Here is a 6,245-nt window from a genome sequence, read left to right on the forward strand (position 1 = left end):
GAGGATTGGCTGTGCCTGGCTCCACAGGGCCCCTGCCCAGTCATGTGAGATCCCCATAGGGCCTAATGAATTTATTTCAATTGACTGAATTCATTATGAACTTTAACTCTGTAAAATCTTTGAAACTGATACATGTTGCGTTTTATATTTTTGTTCAGTACAGTCATCTGCATCAATCTGGCTTGTCTTCAAGAGGTTGCATCATACTCAAATGGCATGAATAGATATAGCTCTTTGTTTTGGTACTGTGACACTGTCTGTTCTACAGCCTAATGTTTCTAAACTAAGAACATTCCACAAGGTTGCGCTGGGATTCTATTATATAATAACCAAATACCCTATTCTCTTTGCAAAAAGGTCAGCAATAATTTACCACCTGGTTTTAATAAGAGTTATAAACTGGGTGGTTTGAGCCCTGAATGCTGATTGGATGACATCAGACTGTCTACCACGGTATGACAAAACATTTATTTTTACTGCTCTAATTATATTGGTAACCAGTTTATAACAGCAATAATGCACCTCATGAGTTGGTGTTATATGGCCAATATACCACTGCTAAGGGCTGTATCCAGGCACTCCGTGTTGTGTCGTGTGGAAGAACAGCCCTTAGCTGATATTGGCCATATACCACATGCTTTCGGGGCTTATTGCTTAAATATATGACTGACTGGCTATTGTTGGTATGTATTTTGAATGCATACGTGTACACAATGCACATCACATCTACACACCTGTGTAGATTCCACGCCAACAACGCTCTAATCAGATCACTTGCAGGTCATGCACGTGATGTTACTGACCTTGCACCCAACCTCCGTAAAAAACTTTGTGTTTTCAAGTGTCATGTTGACAAGCAAAAACATTGTAACTAGTAAATAATTCAAACTAATTTGTCAGTGAAAATAATGTACAAAGCAGAAGAATCACTGGTAAGATGAAAGCACCGCTCAGACTCAGAAGATGCCCTTCTGGAGCCATGCAGCCGTAGAGTCATTATACCCTAATGTAAGCCTATTTGTCTATTAGCCAAATAAAAATAGGCCTTCAACTTGTAAGCATATAGCCTCTAAATAAATGTTAAACAAAATAGTTGAAGCACATACAGTGGCGGATAGGGAAAACAGATCTGGCAATAAGAATAGGCTATAGATAGGTCCCAAATGCTCAAGACTATTTCACTCAGGACAGGTTATAGTCAATACTTAATATTTTGCTCTGTCTCATTTATTGTTATGGATATAGCCTCTGCGTGATAGGGTTGTGCAGCACAGATGGCTATAATAAGCCTACATACAGGGTGGAATTAAGCCAAGGGCCTTGCTTTAACAAAGTTAACCATTTTCACTGTAGTGTCCAATACGTCTTTCAACCTCTAAGGCATTCCCTTGGCAGCAAGAGCCTCACGGTGGATGCTGCAGTGTACCCAAGAGCCTCACGGTGGATGCTGCAGTGTACCCAAGAGCCTCTCGGTAGATGCTGCAGTGTACCCAAGAGCCTCTCTGTGGATGCTGCAGTGTACCCAAGAGCCTCTCGTGGATGCTGCAGTGTACCCAAGAGCCTCTCGGTGGATGCTGCAGTGTACCCAAGAGCCTCTCGGTGGCGCAGTGGTCTAAGGCTAGCACTGCGATGCTAGCTGTGCCACCAGAGACTCTGGGTTCGCGCCCAGGCTCTGTTACAGCCGGCCCGCGACCGGGAGGTCCGTGGGGCGACGCACAATTGGCCTAGCATCGTCCGGGTTAGGGAGGGTTTGGCCGGTAGGGATATCCTTGTCTCATCCCGCACTAACGACTCCTGTGGTGGGCCGGGCGCAGTGCACGCTAACCAGGTCGCCAGGTGCACGGTGTTTCCTCCGACACATACCTACCGTGGATACCACGAAATAGGGGGTAAAAATGTGAGAATTTTTTTATTTAAAAACCCCCGATGGCAATCCAGTTTGGGAATTCCTGCGTTACCACGGCTATAAATAAATTATGCGATTATATGGCCATGGCATATTTAGATTGGGGAATAACTTTTTTAAAATTTCTATTTTGCAGCTCAGGTGGTTATTCTAAGTAATTTGCTGAAGGCCCAAGCCTATACTACGCCATCTACTGGTATAACGTCATTATCGAAGCTCTAAACTTTTATTTAGGAAATTAAACCATGAAATTGCAAAGCAACTCCAAAGTCTGGGCTAGAGTTGCTTGATTGACTAGCTACGTTCAGTTCATGTCCTTTGTGGATGCCACATCCCTGACAAGTTAGCACATATAAAAAAGATCTGTAAGCGAGTAAAGGGTGACGTAAATGTAAGAATTGATTTTCATAGTTGTAATGTTTACAGATCTAATTTAACGTTTACTGCATGGCTTTTCTTATTATCCTAACAATTTACACATGGGTTTTCTTATGATTCTAACAATACGTACGTTCAACCTTTTGGCAGCTATCTGGCTCCATATTATGTTTTGCTCCCAATGTTTGTCGCTGGTCAATCATAATAAAGTGTTGTTGCAAATAGGCATGCTCATTTTTACATGCACAAGTAACAAAACTTAGCTAATGATATTGTTCAAGCTATGGTTGTTCAAGGTCGACATTTTTCCAGTTTGTTGCTCCCACTTGAAAAGCAAGGAGCAAATACTTGGCTTCTCTTGGACATTTTGACACGTTGCGGGCCTGTGACTCACGTAGTGCTGAGCGATTAGTGCTTTCTGAGGTCGATTCAGTTTCGGTTCAATTATTGAAATCACGGGTTTCGATTATTTGGGTCGAATGCTGTGACACAGAATCAAAAAAATGTATAAAAGTCCCATGATGGTAGTGAGTTTTGACTGCCCATAACTTATTAACCATAATTATTCACATTCCTTTAATCACATATTTCAGTTGTGTATATTACATTTGTTTTATTTGATGACTTATTTCATTCCAAGTCATCTCATCTCTATAGAACTGCTGCATACGCTGTCTGACAATCACTATTTTGTAGTTATTCAAAGTAAATAAGGCAGACTTTTATGACTGCTGAATACCAACTATAAACCACTTAGATCATGTATTTTCAGGTAGAGATACCTCGCGAAGCAATAGCTGCTCTATATATCCCCAATCGCGCATTCTTCTGCTTCTTCCGTAGCAGGCATAAAAGAAACCCAGACCAGACAATGGAATATAGTCATTGTAGTTAATTACCACGTTTTATGCGCTAAACTATTTAGAATATTGACCTGTTGGAAACTACAACTCCCTACTACATCGCACAGTTCAGACTAGATTTGATTTGTCTCAACTTGTACAACTCGTTCAGGCAGTATTGTAAGACAGGGGGCGCCATTGACCTATTAACGGTCCGCATGTAAACTACTTTCCTTGAGGCTCTGCTGTTGAGGTTGCTAGCAGGCGTCATCTGTTGTAGGGGGCACATGTCTAGTTTTATGGTGACGGGATATGTTTATTTCTGTATGACTAGGCCTATGAGTGCCCCTGAGTGTGCGTCCTATTTAAATGTATGATGCCATTTGCCACCAGTATGTTGTATATTACCTATTGTAAACACGTGAGAAATGTACAGTTGAAGTCGGAAGTTTACTCACACTTAGGTTGGAGTCATTAAAACTCGTTTTTCAACCACTACACAAATTTCTTGTTAACAGACTATAGTTTTGGCAAGTCGGTTAGGACATCTACTTTGTGCATGACACAAGTAATTTTTACAACAATTGTTTACAGACAGATCATTTCACTTATATTTCACTTTATCACAATTCCAGTGGGTCAGAAGTTTGCAAGTTGACTGTGCCTTTAAACAGCTTGGAAAATTCCAGAGAAGAATGTCATGGCTTTAGAAGCTTCTGATAGGCTAATTGACATACTTTGAGTCAATTGGAGGTGTACCTGTGGATGTATTTCAAGGCCTACCTTCAAACTCAGTGCCTCTTTGCCTGACATCATGGGAAAATCAAAAGAAATCAGCCAAGACTTCAGAAAAATAATTGTAGACCTCCACAAGTCTGGTTCATCCTTGGGAGCAAGTTCCCAATGCGGTACCACATTCATCTGTACAAACAATAGTACGTAAGTATAAACACCATGGGACCACGCAGCTGTCATACCACTCAGGAAGGAGATGCACTCTGTCTGCTAGAGATGAATGTACTTTGGTGCGAAAAGTGCAAATCAATCCCAGAACAACAGCAAGACCTTGTGAAGACGCTGGAGGAAACAGGTACAAAAGTATCTTTATCCACAGTAAAACAAGTCCTATATCGACATAACCTGAAAGGCCGCTCAGCAAGGAAGAAGCCACTGCTCCTAAACCGGCATAATAAAGCCAGACTACGGTTTGCAAAAGCATGTGCGAGCAAGGAGGCCTACAAACCTGACTCCGTTACACCAGCTCTGTCAGGAGGAATGGGCCAACAAAAAAAAAACGTATTGTGGGAAGCTTGTGGAAGGCTCCCCGAAACGTTTTACCCAAGTTAAACAATTTAAAGTCAATGCTACCAAATACTAATTGATTGTATGTACACTTCTGACACACTGGGAATGTGATGAAAGAAATAAAAGCTGAAATAAATCATTCTCTCTACTATTATTCTGACATTTCATGTTCTTAAAATAAAGTGGTGATCCTAACTGACCCAAGACAGGGAAATTTTACTAGGATTAAATGTCAGGAATTGTGAAAAACTGAGTTTAAATGTATTTGGCTAAGGTGTATGTAAACTTCTGACTTCAACTGTATTTTCATGTCTTAAACAGCAGTGGATTCTTTTAGCATGGTACCAGTATCGGGACACCACGATACCAGATTTTCCAAGGCAAAAAAAAGAAAAATGGAAGCAAATTCAATTCTATTGTCCTTTAAAACCTACTTTTGTAAAACATTGTGTGCTGTAGGTTGCAAAATAAACAAGTAACTCCTGATCACAACACAAGGCAGTTTTTTCCAACTCCATTGCCTCTTCTCTCCCAAAACTCTTAATACCACTCATGTTTCTTTTACGCCACCTCTATCTACCCCGTGACCCTTCTGCCATTTCACCCTCTCCCTCAGACGTGACGCCCTCCACAGCCCATGATTCAGCCAGCTGTGTTTACGCTCCCTGTGTTTCTCTGGGAGATTCTGCTGACAGCTTATTCTCTCTCAGCCCCACACCAGATCAATGAGTGACCATGTGTATATGCGTTCACATATGTGCATTGTGTCACGGTGTCACTTTACCTCAGATGTAAAAACAGGGTCAGGAAGTTGAAGTGGCTCAGGGCCTGCTGAAAATAGTCCCGTCCATCCCCCATCTCAGCATCTTCTACTAGTAGAAACTGCCTCACTTCCTCTTTCGGTGCTCCCCCCCTGCCTCACCAAGAAGAGGAACTGCAAGAGGAGATGGTCAGTGGTTAGACTGGAGAGAGTGCAGCAGTACATCATGTATTTGTATTAGAACAGGGACCGTCAATTAGATTTAACCGCCAATGGTTGGGGAGCCAGAACATAAATACAAATCATTTGTAGTCTGCAAATTGACCACAAGAAGCCCACACAGATATATTTGACTAAAATATAATAATTAAGACCTTGATTACATTTATATACCATAATGTGCATGGGAATATTGGGAACAGATCACTTGGAGCTGATTTCCTTGGGGTTTTTACAGTCTTTTATGTCAAAACAATGAAGATAAAAAATAAAAAATTGCTCAGAAAACTTGAGGGGCCCAAAAAAACACTCACAGGCTGCCAGTTGGTGAACCCTGTTTTAGAGGCTAGTGTCCACTGTCCTGTACTTAATAATTCCTGGAAACGACATCTGTGTGCATTTAGAGCAGGGTGATATGTAAAAAAAATCCACATTGTGATAAATTGCCTGAATTCATGCGATAACGATGAATAGAACTATACATTTATAACAATGTGCACTGCAGTTTTATTTTATTTTATTATCCTTTAAAGTACTACTACTAGTTTGATGGTTGTAGCCATCATTTGTCCCATTAACCCATATTAGCAAACTTATTTCATTTCAAACTTCACATTTCTATAGTATAGGCTACTTATCATAATGAACGATATCAGCAAAATGCCTGCGATAAGTGTAACATCCAGTAACATTTCCTCAGCGTTGTGCCAACATTTACTAGTGTGTTGTTCCATGTCATGTGTCGGGTGGTCTGGCCTTGGTGTCCATATGGGGAGGTTGAGTGAAGTACGTGCCTTGGAGGAGACATTGACAGTGATCGGTTTATTTGGATTGC

This window comes from Oncorhynchus kisutch, linkage group LG9 (genome assembly GCF_002021735.2).
Source record: "Oncorhynchus kisutch isolate 150728-3 linkage group LG9, Okis_V2, whole genome shotgun sequence".
NCBI classification, from domain to species: domain Eukaryota; kingdom Metazoa; phylum Chordata; class Actinopteri; order Salmoniformes; family Salmonidae; genus Oncorhynchus; species Oncorhynchus kisutch.